This window comes from Rhinoraja longicauda, chromosome 3, assembly GCF_053455715.1.
Source record: "Rhinoraja longicauda isolate Sanriku21f chromosome 3, sRhiLon1.1, whole genome shotgun sequence".
Classification (NCBI taxonomy): Eukaryota; Metazoa; Chordata; class Chondrichthyes; order Rajiformes; family Arhynchobatidae; genus Rhinoraja; species Rhinoraja longicauda.
The window spans coordinates 37480221-37498810 of NC_135955.1; positions in this window are offsets into that span (position 1 = coordinate 37480221).

Sequence of the window (18590 nt, forward strand, 5' to 3'; positions counted from 1 at the left end):
GTAATGGGAGAGTATACTGTTAATGGCAAGACCCTTAACAGTATTGATGTGCTGAAGGATCTTGGAGTCCAAGTTCATAGCTCACTGAAGATGGTGGCGCAAGTAGATAGGGTGGTAATGAAGGCATATGGTATGCTTGCCTTCATTGCTAGGGGCATTGTATTAGAGACAGGAAGTCATGTTGCAGGTTTATAGGAGTTTGGTTAGGCTGCTTTTGGAGTATTGCATTCAGTTCTGGTCGCCCCATTACAGGAAGGATATGGAAGCTTTGGAGAGGGTGCAGGTTTACCAGAATGCTGCCCGGATTAGAGGGTTTCAGTTACAGGAAAGGTTGGATCAACTTGGATTGTTTTCTCTGGAACGTCAGAGGTTGAGGGGAGACGATAGAAGTATGACTGCAGGTAAGGATTTTTACTATTTTAATTACTCTCAATATTTATAATTAATTCATATGAATTGAATTTAATTTGATATTAATTACTTTTTGACGGTTTAAATGTTTTCAAAAGATTTTAAATGAAATTGAAAAAGGTTCAGCATGTCACCGAACACTCTAGCAATTTCTTACATTTGTACCGTAGAAAGCATCCTGATTAGATGCATCGTGGCCTGGAATAGCAATTCCAGAGCTGCAGAAATTGGTGGAATCAGCTGTTCCATCATCATTAAAATCACCTACATTTGGTGTTGGCTCAAAATGTTAATCTCTATTATTAAAGATCCCCCACCATCCAGGCCATGCCCTCGTCTCACTGCTAGCATCGGGCAGGAGGTACAGAAACCTGAAATCTTACACCACCAGATTCATGAAGAGCTAGTTCTGACCTTTCTGCCATGGGCCCTCCTCCAGTGCCATAGTGAGGCCCACTGCAAATTGGAGGAACAGCACCTCATATTTCGCTTGGGCAGCTTGCAGCCCAGCGGTATGAACATTGACTTATCCAACTTTAGATAGTTCCTCTGTCCCTCTCTTCCCCTCCACCTTCCCAGTTCTCCCTCTACCTTCCTGTCTCCACCTATATCCTTCCTTTGTCCCGCCCCCCTGACATCAGTCTGAAGAAGGGTCTCGACCGCTGTTGCTGTACGTCGGGGCGGTCGTGGCTCCCGACATTGAAGCCCCCGCCCAGCAGAGAAAAATCCCGCGGCCTATTTTAGGCCGCGCCGGACGGTGAAATGTCCGCGACCCAAGCCCCGCGATCCGGGGTGGGCGAACACGCTGCCGCTGCCGCTGCCGGAGCTCCCGATGTCGGCATCCACGCGGCCCGAGCCTAAGGCGAGTCACAGCCGCTCCCGCAGCCTCCGAAGACGGCCGGCTCCGCTGATGGTAAGTCCGATCTGCGGGCTCTGCGAACCAGAGCCCTGGAGGCCGCCAGCTCCAGGAGTTGGGCCGATGGTAGGCCGCAGCAGGAACGGAGACACGACCCAGAAAACAAAGGTCGGGTCTCCGTTCGGAAGGGACACATATTTACAATTTTACAGTTCCCCCCTCCCCCCCACATACACACATAGACACAAACACAAAAACACCACATCACATCGACAATTAAGACACAAAAAAACAACAAAACACAAAGACAAATGGACTGCAGGTAAGCCGCAGCTGCTATGGCAGCGCCGCCATTTTGTATTCTACTTATTCTACTTATGTTTTTGCACTAATGTTTTGCTGTCATTACTTTAGAAATGTTATTTGTAATTTAAGTATAATTTATGTATAACTTGTTTATTTCAGTCTATGTGTCGATGTAAACATGAACTAGTAGACAGAGATAAAGAAACTTGTTTTCCTCTGTGGGAAGTTACAGTGGACCACCTGCCACTTGTTGCATAGAAAAGTTGCAGTAAATGGGGGGGCTTATGGTTGGCTCGGAGAGAGGATGGTGGTGCAGTCCGCTTAAAAGGTGAGATAGAATAATGTCAAGATGCCCTTGTATTATGTTTGACTTGTATTGATCATCTGTTGTTGAACAAGATTAACATAAATAAAAAGTATGTTATGACTAATGAATAATTGTAGTAGATAGTATATTTTTGTATAGTTGTATCTAATAAAAACTAAAAGTTGTTTATTGCACAGTATAATGGTTGGCTAATTCTGCTGTGGTCAGAGAACTGCTGACCAGTTAACTGCCGCCATCTCTCCATAATATCATGCAATAAAGTCTCTTGAAGCAAACCTGCGAAGTCTCTGCTTTTCATTTCCCTATAATTTCCCTCTAAATTAATTTCTTCCACTTCCCTCCTCTTTCCCCAATCACCCGTCAACTTCCACCCACATCACTTTCTCTGGATTTACATTCTACTCCTCCTTTTCTATACTTACATGACACCATTTTGTCCCCTTTTCACCTCTACACCTTGTCACTTACTCCGTCCGTCTGCAATAACCCCCCCCTCCCCTATCCACCCATCACTTGCCAGGCTTTCTCGCCTCACCTCCTTTCCAGCTTTCACTCCACTACTATAATCAGTATGAAGAAGGATCCTGACTCAAAACGTTGCCAGTCCATTCTGTCGACAGGTATTTGACTCTTGGAGTTACAATCTGGACAACACTATCTGAAACTGAATATTGAATTCAGTGGCTGGGTTCAGAAGGTTAAACAAGGTTTCAAAGTCAATTTATTGTTACATGTACCAATTAAGGTACAGTGAAATTCAGATTACCATACAGCCATACTAAAAAAAGCAACAAGACTCACAATTACATAAAAGTTAACATAAATATCCACCACAGCGGATCCCCCACGTTCCTCACTGTGATTGAAGGCAATAAAGTCTAATCGCCTTCCTCTTTATTCTCCCACGGTTGGGGCAGTCGAAACATCCACAGTCGGCGGTCAAAGCCCCTGTCGGGGTGATCGAAACTCCCGCATCGGGGCGATCGAAACTCCCGCATCGGGGCGATCGCAAATCTTGCGGCTTGGAGTCCCTGATGTCGGCCTCTAACCTGAGACCGCAGGCTCCGCGATGTTAAAGTCCAGCAGTCTCCCACGGTTGGAGCCCCAAAGACAATCCCCCAACAGGGATCGCGAGCTCCATGATGGTAAGTCCCGAAGGCTCTCGCGGTTGGAGCTCCCGGTCGATCTTCAGTAAAGGCCGCCAACTCCACAATGTTAGACCGCAGTGCAGACGGAGATACAATACGGAAAAAAAAAAAAATCGCATCTCCTTCGTGGTAAGAGATTAGAAAAAGTTTTCCCCACCTCCCCCCCACATAAAACAAGCTAAAGAACACTAAAAACATACATTTAACACATACAAAACAGACACAAAGAAGGAAGGGACAGACAAACTGTTGGCAAGGCAGCCATTGCTGGCGCCACCCGGTGGTTACATATTGTAAGAGGGAAATTTGTGTTATACCTATACCCTGAATCTGGCTTCACTTGGGGCCCAGCCCAGAGAGGAACAGACACAAAATAAAACATCTCGTAGATCAGTGGTGAGTTTTTCCAAAAAACGGTTTATTGAAGGCCTTAACAGTGCGTACTGAAAAGACTCTGAGAGAACCAAAAGTAATTTAAAGATTCATAGTATCTACAGCATTTTTATATTCTCACGACACCATAGTTATTTGTGGATTCTACATTTCTGAAATAATTCATCAATTATCAATGTCTCTGGAACCTTTCATCTTTGTCTTTCTCCAGTTATGGTTAACATTATGTTCTCCGTTACTTAGAAATCCACTCTCCCATTTGTGTAAAAATTGGCACAATAATTGTCAATACCCCCCTGATTTATTCCTCTCAGCTTAGTTTGCAATCCCCAATGTTTATTTTAACTAAACTAGCTGTGCTGTGGAGCCTAAATACCATGATAAATCTATTTATTGCCTCACTAACATTTTTAGTTTCCTTACGTTGGCCATTTTTCCCCATCATGCTTCCCCAGTTTGTAAGTTCTTAGGTTAATCACTTTCTAAACTTGTCACACTTGCCGCGCCCCCCAGACACTTGAGACTCTTTCCACACTCCTCCCCTGAGCTATTAGGAGTTACACCTGCATTTAATCTGCTCCCCTAATCTATCACCTGGTATAAATAACTGAGATCATGAGTAATTGGGTGCCAACTGACCATTTCTGCATTTTGCCGGTTTGATAGCAATTCTGACTTCTGTTGGTTTCAGGTCTATATCTATACCATTTGCGTTTGGATTTTGGGTTTTCTTCAGTGCTTCTCGGTGAGCCTGCATTCGAGTCCTTTCCATTTCTGAGTCTTCTGATCCAAAACAAACTAACACAAAAAAACACAAAATATAAGTCTTGCATCCTCTCTCCCTCTCCATCACTTCCCCACTCTAGTTGTTTTACTACATTCACAGTTGTCCTGGGAGTTTCATTGTCTGCAACTTGTTTTCACCACGCCCACAGCTAACAATGGCATGTTTCCTATAACATTGTTACTTTTTTTTATATCTCCCAGCAACGATGATCTCAGGTATTTATACCAAGTGATAGATTAGAGGAACAGATTAATTGCAGGTGTAACTCCTAATAGCACAGGGGAGGAATGTGGAAAGAGTCTCAAGTGTCTGGAGGTGTGACAAGTGTGACAAAACTAGTCATCTTCCTTATAATTTTCTAATTTTCCAACATCACATATTTAATTGAAATAGATTTTTCAATTATGAGAAAGGAGCAGTAGATTGGGCCAAAATGGAGAAAAAGCCTGTCCAGACATCTTCTATTCTGTTTGACTCAAGGATAAACACTGAAATATTAATCATGTATTTTTCCAGAAAATCCTGAGAAGATCATGTAATTTAAATTTAATGTCCTTTCATCCTAAGGCTGAATTCTAAATAATGTGAAGTTTTGCTATTTTGCTATAAAGTTTGCTAGTTTGTAACTCGGGTATGATGTCGAGCGACACAGTGGCATAGTGGTAAAGTTGCCCCCTTGCAGCGCCGGAGACTCGGATTTGATCCTGACCACGGGTGCTGTCTGTACCTGGAGTTTTGGTCTCCTAATTTGAGGAAGGACATTATTGTTATTGAGGGAGTGCAGGGTAGGTTCATAGAAACATAGAAAATAGGTGCAGGAGGAGGCACCTGGCCCCTCGAGCTAGCACCGCCATTCAATGTGATCATGGCTGATCATCTACAATCAGTAACATGTGCCTACCTTCCTAATATCCCTTAATTCCACTAGCCCCAAGAGCTCTATCTAACTCTCTTTTAAATTCATCCAGTGAATTGGCCTCCACTGCTTTCTGTGGCAGAGAATTCCACAAATTCACAACTCTCTGGGTGAAAATGTTTCTTCTCACCTCAGTTTTAAATGGCCTCCCCCTTATTCTTAGATTGTGTCCCCTGGTTCTGGACTCCCCTAACATTGAGAAGTAGGACTTCGAAGGTGGTTGTCTCTGGACTGCTACCTGTACCTCGTGCTGGTGAGGGCAGGAACAGAGAGATCGGGGATATGAATGTATGGCTGAGGGGCTGGTGCAGGGAGCGGGGATTTAGTTTTCTAGACCACTGGGATCTCTTCTGGGGTAGGGGTGACCTGTACAAAAGGGACAGGTCACACCTTAACATTCTGGCAGGCAGGTTTGCTAGTAGCTAATGTAACCCCACTTTTCAAAAAGGGAGGGAGAGAAAAAACGAGGAATTACAGACCAGTTAGTCTAACATCGGTAGTGGGGAAAATGCTAGAGTCAGTTATTAAAGATGGGATAGCAGCACATTTGGAAAATGGTGAAATCATTGGATAAAGTCTGCATGGATTTATGAAAGGTAAATCATGTCTGACGAATCTTATAGAATTTTTCGATGATGTAACGAGTAGAGTGGATAAGGGAGAACCAGTGGATGTGTTATATCTGGACTTCCAGAAGGCTTTCGACAAGGTCCCACATAAGAGATTAGTATGCAAACTTAAAGCACATGGTATTGTTGGTTCAGTATTGATGTGGATAGAGAACTGGCTGGCAGATAGGAAGCAAAGAGTAGGAATAAACGGGTCCTTTTCAGAATGGCAGGCAGTGACTAGTGGGGTACCGCAAGGCTCAGTGCTGGGACCCCAGCTATTTACAATATATATTAATGATTTGGACGAGGGAATTGAATGCAACATCTCCAAGTTTACGGATGACACGAAGCTGGGGGGGCAGTGTTAGCTGTGAGGAGGATGCTAGGAGGCTGCAACGTGACTTGGATAGGTTAGATGAGTGGGCAAATGCATGGCAGATGCAGTATAATGTGGATAAATGTAAGGTTATCCACTTTGGTGGCAAGAACAGGAAAGCAGACTATTATCTGAATGGTGGCTGATTAGGAGAAGGGGAGATGCAATGAGACCTGGGTGTCGTGGTACACCAGTCATTGAAAGTAGGCATTCAGGTGCAGCAGGCAGTGAAGAAAGCGAATGGTATGTTGGTATTCATAGCGAGGGGATTTGAGTATAGGAGCAGGGAGGTTCTGCTGCAGTTGTACAGGGCATTGGTGAGACCACACCTGGAGTATTGCGTACAGTTTTGGTCTCCTAATCTGAGGAAAGACATTCTTGCCATAGAGGGAGTACAGAGAAGGTTCACCAGATTGATTCCTGGGATTGCAGGACTTTCATATGAAGAAAGACTGGATAGACTCGGCTTGTACTCGCTGGAATTTAGAAGATTGAGGGGGGATCTTATAGAAACTTACAAAATTCTTAAGGGGTTGGACAGGCTAGATGCAGGAAGATTGTTCCCGATGTTGGGGAAGTCCAGAACAAGGGGTCACAGTTTAAGGATAAGGGGGAAGTCTTTTAGGGCCGAGATGAGAAAGTTTTTTTTCACACAGAGTGGTGAATCTGTGGAATTCTCTGCCACAGAAGGTAGTTGAGGCCAGTTCATTGGTTATATTTAAGAGGGAGTTAGATGTGGCCCTTGTGGCAAAAGGGATCAGGGGGTATGGAGAGAAGGCAGGTACGGGATACTGAGTTGGATGATCAGCCATGATCATATTGAATGGCGGTGCAGGCTCGAAGGGCCGAATGGCCTACTCCTGCACCGATTTTCTATGTTTCTGTGTTTCTATTTAAATGCGCGAAGTATTAAAAATAAAGTGGATGAGCTTGAGGCTCAGTTAGACATTGGCAAGTATGATGTTGTGGGAATCATAGAGACTTGGCTACAAGAGGACCAGGATTGGGAACTGAATATTCAGGGGTACACAATGTATCAAAAAGGCAGACAGGTGAGCAGAGGGGGTGGGGTCGCTCTGTTGGTAAGGAATGATATCCACTCCCTTGCAAGGGGTGACATAGAATCAGATGTAGAATCAGTATGGATAGAAATGAGGAATTGTAAGGGTAAAGAGACCCTAATGGGAGTCATCTATAGGCCCCCAAACAGTAGCCTCGACATAGGGTGCAAGTTGAATCAAGAGATAAAATTGGCATGTCGCAAATGTAATGCTATGATGGTTATGGGACATTTCAACATGCAGGTAGACTGGGAAAATCAGGTTGGTACTGGACCCCAGGAAAGGGAGTTTGTGGAGTGCCTCCGAGATGGATTCTTAGAACAGCTTGTACTGGAGCCTACCAGGGAGAAGGCAATTCTGGATTTAGTGTTGTGTAATGAACCTGATTTGATAAGGGGACTCAAGGTAAAAGAGCCATTAGGATGCAGTGATCACAATATGATCAGTTTTGCTCTACAAATTGAGAGGGAGAAGGGAAAATCGGAAGTGTCAGTATTACAGTATAGCAAAGGGGACTACAGAGGCATGAGGCTGGCCAGATTTGACTGGAAGGAGGCCCTAGCAGGGATGACGGTGGAACAGCAATGACAGGTATTCCTGGGAACAATGCAGAAGTTGCAGGATCAATTTATCCCAAAGAGGAGGAAAGATTCTAAGGGGAGTAAGAGGTACCCGTGGCTGACAAGGGCAGTCAAGGACAGCATAAAAATAAAAGAGAAGAAGTATATCATAGCAAAGAAGAGTGGGAAGCCAGAGGATTGGGAATTTTTAACGAGCAACAGAAGATAACTAAAAAAGCAATAAGGGGAGAAAAGATGAGGTACGAAAGTAAGCTAGCCAATAATATTAAGGTGGATAGTAAAAGCTTTTTTAGGTATGCGAAGAGGAAAAAAATAGTAAAGGCAAATGTGGGTCCCTTGAAGTCAGAAGCAGGGAAATTTATTATGGGAAACAAGGAAATGGCAGACGAGTTGAACCGGTACTTTGGATCTGTCTTCACTAAGGAAGATACAAACAATCTCCCAGATGTTCTAGTGGCCAGAGATCCTAGGGTGACGGAGGAACTGAAGGAGATTCACATACGGCAGGAAATGGTGTTGGGTAGACTGATGGGACTGAAGGCTGATAAATCCCCAGGGCCTGATGGTCTGCATCCCAGGGTGCTTAAGGAGGTGGCGCTAGAAATTGTGGACGCATTGGTGATCATTTTCCAATGTTCTATAGATTCAGGATCAGTTTCTGTGGATTGGAGGGTAGCTAATGTTATCCCACTTTTTAAGAAAGGAGGGAGAGAGAAAACGGGAAATTATAGACCAGTTAGTCTGACATCAGTGGTGGGGAAGATGCTGGAGTCAATTATAAAAGACGAAATTGCGGAGCATTTGGATAGCAGTAACAGGATTGTTCCGAGTCAGCATGGATTTACGAAGGGGAAATCATGCTTGACTAATCTCCTGGAATTTTTTGAGGATGTAACTAGGAAAATTGACAGGGGACAACCAGTGGATGTGGAGTACCTCGACTTTCAGAAAGCCTTCGACAAGGTCCCACATAGGAGATTAGTGGGCAAAATTAGAGCACATGGTATTGGGGGTAGGTTACTGACATGGATAGAAAATTGGTTGACAGACAGAAAGTAAAGAGTGGGGATAAATGGGTCCCTTTCAGAATGGCAGGTAGTAACTAGTGGGGTTTATTCACAAAATGCTGGAGTAACTCAGCAGGTCAGGCAGCATCTCGGGAGAGAAGGAATGGGTGACGTTTCGGGTCGAACGTCACCCATTCCTTCTCTCCTGAGATGCTGCCTGACCTGCTGAGTTACTCCAGCATTTTGTGAATAAATCGATTTCTACCAGCATATGCAGTTATTTTCTTATGTAACTAGTGGGGTACCGCAAGGCTCGGTGCTGGGACCGCAGCTATTTACAATATACATTAATGACTTGGATGAAGGGATTAAAAGCACCATTAGCAAATTTGCAGATGATACAAAGCTGGGTGGTAGTGTGAGCAGTGAGGAAGATGCTATGAGGTTGCAGGGTGACTTGGACAGGTTGTGTGAATGGGCGGATGCATGGCAGATGCAGTTTAATTTGGATAAGTGTGAGGTTATCCACTTTGGTGGTAAGAATAAGAAGGCAGATTATTATCTGAATAGTGTCAAGTTAGGAAGCGGGGACGTACAACGAGATCTGGGTGTCCTAGTGCATCAGCCACTGAAAGGAAGCATGCAGGTACAGCAGGCAGTGAAGAAAGCCAATGGAATGTTGGCCTTCATAACAAGAGGAGTTGAGTATAGGAGCAAAGAGGTCCTTCTGCAGTTGTACAGGGCCCTAGTGAGACCGCACCTAGAGTACTGTGTGCAGTTTTGGTCTCCAAATTTGAGGAAGGATATTCCTGCTATTGAGGGCGTGCAGCATAGGTTTACTAGGTTAATTCCCGGAATGGCGGGACTGTCATATGTTGAAAGACTGGAGCGGCTAGGCTTGTATACACTGGAATTTAGAAGGATGAGAGGGGATCTTATCGAAACATATAGGATTATTAAGGGGTTGGACATGTTAGAGGCAGGAAACATGTTCCCAATGTTGGGGGAGTCCAGAATCAGGGGCCACAGTTTAAGAATAAGGGTTAGGCCATTTAGAACTGAGATGAGGAAAAACTTTTTCAGTCAGAGATTGCCCTTTTTGCTACCTTCTGTTGTCCTCTGAAAGTCACCCACTCCTCTGGCTTCCCGCTACTCTTTGCTATCTTATACATCTTTACTTTTAGTTTTATTCCATCTCTATCTTCCCTTGTCAGCCTTGGTTGCCTCTTACTCCCATTAAAATCTTTCTTCTTCTTTGGAATGAAATGATCCTACATCTTCTGGATTATGCCCAGAAATTCCTGCCATTGCTGTTCCACCATCATTCACCTGGTTAATTTCCGGGATGGTGGGACTCTCGTATGGTGAAAGAAAGGGTCGACCGGACTTGTATTTACTGGAATTTAGAAGGATGAGAGGGGATCTTATAGAAACATATGAAACTCTTAAAGGATTGGACAGGCTAGATGCAGGAAAAATGTTCCCAGTGTTGGGGGAGTCCAGTACCAGGGGTCACAGTTTAAAAATAAGGGGTCGGCCATTTTGGACTGAGATGAGGAAAAACTTTTTCACGCAGAGAGTTGTGAATCTGTGGAATTCTCTGCCACAGAAGGCAATGGAGGCCAATTCACTGGATGTTTTCAAGAGAGCGATTTAGCTCCTAGATCTAACGGAATCAAGGGATATGGGGAGAAAGCAAGAAGGGGGTACTGATTTTGGATGATCAGCCATGATCTGGTTTCTTCCCACACTCCAAAGATGTACAGGTTTGTAGGTTAATTGGCTTCGGTAAAATTGTAAATTTTGGTTGGTGTATGGGGATAATAGATCAGTGCAGATTCGGTGGGCCAAAGGGTCTGTTTCCACACTGTATCTCTAAACTAATCTAAAGGTAAATATGCAATAATAATCATAAGCAGAAGGAGGACAAGGTCCGTCAAACATTTTATTCTCCACCGCGGATCTTAACTGACATTCAAGGGAAATGCTAAAGATACATTAATTTATTTATCCAGCATGATCTGAAAGAAAATGTGAATTTACCATAAATACCTATATAAATAACACGTATAACTTCAGAATCAGAGTTTTGCACCACAGAAACAGGCCCTTCAACACAACTTGTCCATGCTGACCTAAGTGCTTACCTGAGCTAGTCCTATTTGCCTACATTTGGTACATATTCTAAAACTTTCCTATCCATGAACCTGTCCAAATGTCTTTTAAATGTTGTATGTTACCCGCCTCTACCACTTCCTCTGGCAGCTCATTTTATATACCCACACCCATCTGCGTGAAAAAAGTTGCCCCTCGGGTCCCCTTTTAATCTTTTCCCTCTCAACTTAAAACTACGCTCCCTATTTTTAGGCTCTTCAACCCTGGGAAATAAACTGTGAACATTGACCTTATTTATGCCCCTTATGATATTATATACCTCTTGAAGTCATCCCATAGTCTCCTACATTACGGGGTAAAATGCCCCAGACTATTCAATCTCCCCCTATAACTTAAGTTCTCTAGTCCCAGTGACAACCTTGTGAATCATTTCTACACTCTTTCCAGTTTAATGACATTCCAGGGAGATGCTAAAGATACATTAATTAGGAACTCTCTACAGTACTCCAAGTGCAGTCATACCAATGTCTTGTGCAGCTGTAACATAATATATGAACTCCTGTACTCAGTGCCCTGACAAGCTTGCCAAAAATCACCCAGACCACCAGTATCGCCACTTTTGGGGAATGATATACTTGTCAGCCCTGCATCTCTCTGTTCTACATCACATGCCAGGGCACTGCCATTTACTGTTGGAAGTCCTGCCTTGGTTTGAATTACCAAAATGTAACACTTCTCACTTTTCCAAGTTAAATTCTATCTGCCATTCCTTGGCCTACTTTTCCTGTTGATCTAGACCCTGTTGGCATCTTACATTATTCTCTTCACTGTCCACTACACCACAAATTTTGGTGTCATCTGCAAATCTACATGTTAACATATTGACATCGAAATTATTAATGTAGGACTGAAGGTCTTTCAGTCTGAAGAAGGGTCCCGACCCGAAACGTCATCCATCCTTTTTCTCCAAAGATGCTGCCTGACCCACTGAGTTACTCCAGCACTTTGTATCTATCTTCAGTATAAACCAGCATCTGCAGTTCTTTTCTACACATTGTTAATATAGTTGACAAACAAGAGAGGACCCAGGGCTGATCCCTGTGGCACATCACTGGTCAGAGACCTCTAATCTGAACAACATCCCTCCACAAACATTCCTGTCCAACTGCCTGTCTCAATTGAATCGAGTATGACCTAACTTTCTAGACCAGCCTACTGTGTGGAACCTCGTCAAAAACCTTGTAAAAGTCTAAATAGACAACGTGTACCATTCTACCCTCGACAATTCTCTTTGTCAACTTTTTTAAAAATCGGAAATCTGTGAGACATTATTTCCCATGCACAAAGGTAGGCTGACTATCCACTAATCAATCCCTACTTTCTCGAATGTTGGGAGCTCCTGTCCCACATAATGCCCTCCAGTAATTTTCCCACCACTGACACACAACATTAGTCACCTTCTAGATCCCAAATTAAAAGCTTTGATCTCACTTATGAAATCTGCCTGACAGGACTGGTTTGCAACAGAGAGGAATCTGTCGCTGAATTGAAAGCACCGTTCAGTAGGGAAGCATTGAATTTAATGCAAGTGATTTATTTCACTCTGCGATGCCCGACGAATCCTGGCATTAACATACTTGTCACGTATGACGCAATTTTCTATCTAACTGTTGCTATTTTCCATTTCAAGTCCCAAAGGTATAAAAACTGCTGGTCTGATCAGAAATGTGGAATAACCAATGAATTTGAATCAAACTTAAACTCATCGTATTAGATGTCTGGCAGTCATGCTGTCTAGGATTTTGACAGCTCCGTCTCTTAAGATGCAATGGAGCCACACTTGGTGATGGACATTACATCTCATAACTGACAGATTAATAAAATATTATTAATATATTAGATGTGCTGTTCTAACAAATGGATTATGTATAGAGATAAAATAACATTTTATTCTGGCTTGCAATTGATTACAAATTACTGTTGTAATTTAAGTACCAATCTATTTTAGCAGGCAGCAGTATGAATGTAGAAGCACAAAACAGTACAGCAGAGGAACTGGCTGCTCAGTGTGTAATATCCATGCCGAACATAATGCGAGGTAACTAATCTCCACGTGATCCATCTCTCTTCATTCTCTGCATATCTATGTCTATCTAAAAGCCTCTTAAATACCACTATCATATCTGCCTCTGTCGGCAGTATGTTCCGGGCACCTACCAATTTGTGGAAAAAACTTGCTCTGCACATCACCTTTAAATTTTGCCTCTCTCACCTTGAACCTATGCCCTCTAATCTAAAGTTTGTCCAACCTCTCCTTACATCTAATACTCTCCAATCCAGGCAGCATTTTATTAAATTTCTTAGCAATAGATTTAAACCTATAGATCCCTCTGTACATCCAGTGTAAGAAAATAACTGCAGATGCTGGTACAAATCGAAGGTATTTATTCACAAAATGCTAGAGTAACTCAGCAGGTCAGGCAGCATCTCAGGAGAGAAGGAATGGGTGACGTTTCGGGTCGAAACCCTTCTTCAGACTGATCTGTACATCCATGCTGTCAAAGGTCTTGCCATTAATTGTATACTTTTCCCTTACATTCAACCACCCAAAGTGCAACACCTTACACTTGCTTGGATTAAACTCCATCTGCCCATTTCTGTAGCTGATCTATGTCCCACTATTCACTTTGACAGCCTTCCTCATGGTCTGCAACTCCACCAATTTTGGTGTTGTCTGAAAATTTGCCAACCGTCCCATCCAGATGTTGAGGAAATCCATGTTCTCCAGGGATGCTGCCTGGCCTGTTGAGTTATTTTATGTCTACATTTCTGTCCAAGTTGTTTAGAGAATGTATCATAAACAGAGGTCCAGCACTCCACTGGTCATAGGGTTCCAGCCAGAATAATGCCCTTCCACCACAACCCTCTGTCATTATGGGGAAGTCAGTCCTGAATCCCAATGATCAAGTCACCTTGGATCCTATGCATTGTAATCTTCTGGATTAATCTACCATGAGGAACTTTATCAAATGCCATATAAAAAACTCCATGTAGGCAACATCCATTGCCCAACTTGTTGGTAATTTTCATTCAAAATTAATTCACAGAATGTGAACACTGCTGGCCATGCTTCCATTTATTATCTGTCCCAAATTGCCTTTGAACTGAGAAGACAGTTGGTGGGTCTGGAGTCACATGTTGGTCAGATTGGAAAAAAAAGATCTTCCCTGATATATGATACGATATGATACGATACGATTCGATACGATACGATAAAACTTTATTCATCCCCGGAGGGAAATTGGTCTGCCGACATTCACAACACACGAGGTACACAAAAACTTGAAATTAAAATGAAAAAAAAAGAAAAGGGCAAGCGACCGTTGGCTGGCTGCCATGTGCACAGCGCCTTCACCGGAACAAACCGGAACCAACAAACAAACACAGATTTATCCCCTGCGCAGAGGATTCTAAACCTAAAGTGATCCCCCACCTCCCCCACACCGGATCCCCCTTTGTTCTCCCACCATCCCTCACGGCGGTCCCCCACCCCAGGTCCTCCATTGTTATTCACGGCGGTCCCCCCACGTTGGGTCCTCCATTGTCTTGCCCTTCCCCCCCCACCCCCATGCTCTACCACCACCGAGGTTCCCACTGTCATCAAGGCTCCGTTGCTGCCGAGGTTCCAGTTTCCGCCGAGGCTCCCGTCACCGCCAAGGCCCCACCATTGCCGAGGCTCCTGCTGCCACCGCCGACGCACCCGCTACCAATGCCAATGCATCCGCTGCCGCCGCTGAGGCTTCTTCAACCCACACAGGCCTCGCCGCCCGGATTCGCAGTCCCCTGTGAGGCCTGTGGGGCAAGTCGGGCCTACTGGTCATTCTGGTCAACGCCGCAGTTGTTCAGCGGGTGGATCAGGCCCGTACGGCTCTCCAGAACACTCCCGCTGTGCGCACGGCTCCCTGAGACACGGATGAGGGAAATAAATGGGATTTTACGCATCCAGAACATTCATGACTATCGTTACTGAGATCTGGCTTTATCTCTTTACATCTGTTTAGAATTGTTGGTTGCCTTTGTGGGATTAGAATTCAAACCTCGATGGCGGTGAGCCTCGTTGGCGGTGAGCCTCAGTGCCAGCGGTGAGCCTCGGTGCCAGCGGTGAGCCTCAGTGCCAGCAGTGAGCCTCAGTGGCATCGGTGAGCCTCCATGCCAGCGGTGAGCCTCGGTGGCAACAGTGAGCCTCAGTGGTGGTGGTGGGGCCTCGTGGCCAGCGGAGCTTTGCAGCGGCGGTGAAGTCTTGCGGGTCAACCTACCACAGGCGGTCGATGAGGGTGCGGGAGAACCACAGTGAGGGAGGAGGAAGAACAATGAACACTGGAAGACCCGGCATGGGGGGACCACAGGGGGGGGAGAAAAAATGAGGATCCAGGGTGGGGGGGGGGGGAGGGGATGGATTGGGGGAGAAAAAAGAAGAAGCAGGTGGGGTTACTTTGTAACTTTGTCGGCGCCGTATGTGGACCTTTCTGAAGTCTGGCTGTTGCTCCAATAAAACCACCAACTACACAACTACCTCAATGAATTGGCTGAATTTCGAGATTCAGCTTCAGTCTACCGAAGACAATAACTTTCAGTGCATCAATAACATCTATCACACGGTAAATTTTTAGACACAAGCTTGAAAGGGTTCAGAAAGGATTCACGAGGATGTTGCCAGAACTAGAGGGTGTGAGCTATAGGGAGAGGTTATGTAGGCTGGGTCTCTATTCTGTGGAGCGTAGGAGGATGAGGGGATATCTTATAGAGGTATACAAAATCATGAGAGGAATAGATCTGGTAGATGCACAGAATCTTTTACCCAGAGTAGCAGGGCCGAATGAAGCTAGTGCGGGGCCTGTAGCTAAGGTTGCCAACTTCCTCACTTCCAAATACGGGACTAGGTAATGTCACCGTCCCGTGTCCCACGTGACCTCACCCAGGCAGCGGCCACGTGACCCACCCCATCTCACCCGGCAATCCGGCGACAGAACCTCATCCCCTCACACCTGGCAACACTGACCCACCCCCTCCCCCCCCCCCCCCACACACACACCTGGCAACACTGACCCTCACCCCTCCCCCCCCCCCCCCACACACCCGGCAACACTGACCCTCACCCCCCCCCCCCACACACACACCCCCACACCCGGCAACACTGACCCTCACCCTCCCCCCCACACACACACCCCCACACCCGGCGACACTGACCCTCACCCCCCCCACACACACACACCCCCACACCCGGCAACACTGACCCTCACCCCCCCACACAACCCCCGCACACACCCGGCGACACTGGCCCTCCCCCCCCCCCCCCCCACCCGGCAACACTGACCCTCACCCCCCACACACACCCGGCAACACTGACCCTCACCCCCAACCCCGGCAACACTGACCCTCACCCCCCACACACACCCGGCAACACTGACCCTCACCCCCCCCACACACACCCGGCAACACTGACCCTCACCCCCCCACACAACCCCCGCACACACCCGGCGACACTGACCCTCCCCCCCCCCACACACCCGGCAACACTGACCCTCACCCCCAACCCCGGCAACACTGACCCTCACCCCCCCACACACACCCGGCGACACTGACCCTCACACAAGTTTCAGCCCCAACCCACACCTTGTCAAAGCACCAATTAACGGTGCTCCCCCCACCCCACAGTTTCCCCCGGTCTCTCACCTCTGTGCCGCTGCCTGTCTCTGTCTCGATGCCAGTGCTGGTGCCGCTGCCAGTCCCTGTCCCTCTGTCTCGGGGTTGGCGATTGGGCGGTGACGCGCCAGCTGCCCATTGGTCCACGCCAACCCGCCCCGCCAACACATTCAAACCGCGGCGGTTGGGGAGCGGCGCGCGCAACATTGCGCCCCCCAGTGGGATGCCGATTTCACCAGACAGCTGACAAGCATTTAGTGTCGGGCCCTCGAAAATGCGGTGCCTGTAGCAAATGCTACTTTTGCTACTAGGTTAATCCGGCACTGTAAAGTAGGGGAATCGAGGACCAGAGAACAAAGGTTCAAGGTGAAGGGGAAAAGATTTAATAGGAATCCGATGGGTAACTTTTTCACACAGAGGGTGGTGGGTGTATGGAATAAGCTGCCAGAGAAGGCAGTTGAGGCTGGGACTATCCCATCATTTAAGAAACAGTTGGACAGGTTCATGAATAGGACATTTTGGAGGGTTATGGACCAAGCGCAGGCAAGTGGGACTCGGGTAACTGGGACAGTGTGGGCGAGTTCGGCTGAAGGACCTGTTTCCACACTGTATGACTATGACTCATGAGCATATCATTAAACAAAATTTGACACTGAGCCCCCATGGAGAAGAAATGACTAAAGATTTAGCCAAGCAGATAGCTTCTAAGAAACATCTTGAGGGAGAGTTGTCAAAATGAAGGGATAATTCCAGAATTTGGAACCCAGGTTGAAGTCTCCAAGATTAATCTGACAGTGGTTTATGTGAGGATAATGTGAGAGCTAGAGGGTGGCTGGAAATACATGCATTTTAGTTAATAGGCCTCCAAGCTGTGCGGTATCTCTCAGGTGCACCTTGTGGGACTCAATCTCAGTTCAATATGAAGAGCGTGTAGCGTAGGTTTACTAGGTTAATTCCTGGAATGGCGGGACTGTCATATGTTGAAAGACTGGAGCGACTAGGCTTGTGTACACTGGAATTTAGAAGGATGAGAAGGATTAGAAGAATGTATAAGATTATTAAGGGGTTGGACACGTTAGAGGCAGGAAACATGTTCCCAATGTTGGGGAAGTCCAGAACAAGGGGCCACAGTTTAAGAAAAAGGGGTAGGCTATTTAGAACGGAGATGAGGAAAAACTTTTTCAGTCAGAGAGTTGTGAATCTGTGGAATTCTCTGCCTTAGAAGGCAGTGGAGGCCAATTCTCTGAATGCATTCAAGAGAGAGCTAAATAGAGCTCTTAAGGATAGCGGAGTCAGGGGGTATGGGGAAAAGGCAGGAATGGGGTACTGATTGAGAATGATCAGCCATGATCACAGTGAATGGCGGTGCTGGCTCGAAGGGCCGAATGGCCTACTCCACCTATTGTCTATTGTCTATTGTTAAAACTAAGAACTATTCACAATAAAGCATAGGGAGCAAGGACAGTGCACAGATTTAATGTAATCTTGCTGTATTCAGGTCCTTTTCTCAGCAACATGAGTACATAACAAGCCATTGCTGGAGATAGCTGAGGAAGTGCATGATAAGTGAGCATTATTTTCCCCTCGCGTCGGGCAGTGCATGAAATGATTTAATGACCTAACTAGGTCAGGAAAAGTGAACAACAATTCCTGATACAATTACACTGCATACGTTATGAACCATCACATCCCTTTCTTATACTCAATTTTCAACAGTATGCAACTTTGTCAACCTTTCATTTCTGAATCACAACACAGTGTGATGTATCTTTTTTACACCGCACCCATAGATGGCACGGTGGCGCAGCGGTAGAGTTGCTGCCTTACAGTGCCAGAGACCCAGGTTCAATCCTGACTACGGGTGCTTGTCTGTATGGAGTTGGTACGTTCTCCCCATGACCTACGTGGGTTTTCTCCAGGATCTCCGGTTTCCCCCCACACTCCAAAGACATACAGGTTTGTAGGTTAATTGGCTTGGTATAATTGTAAAT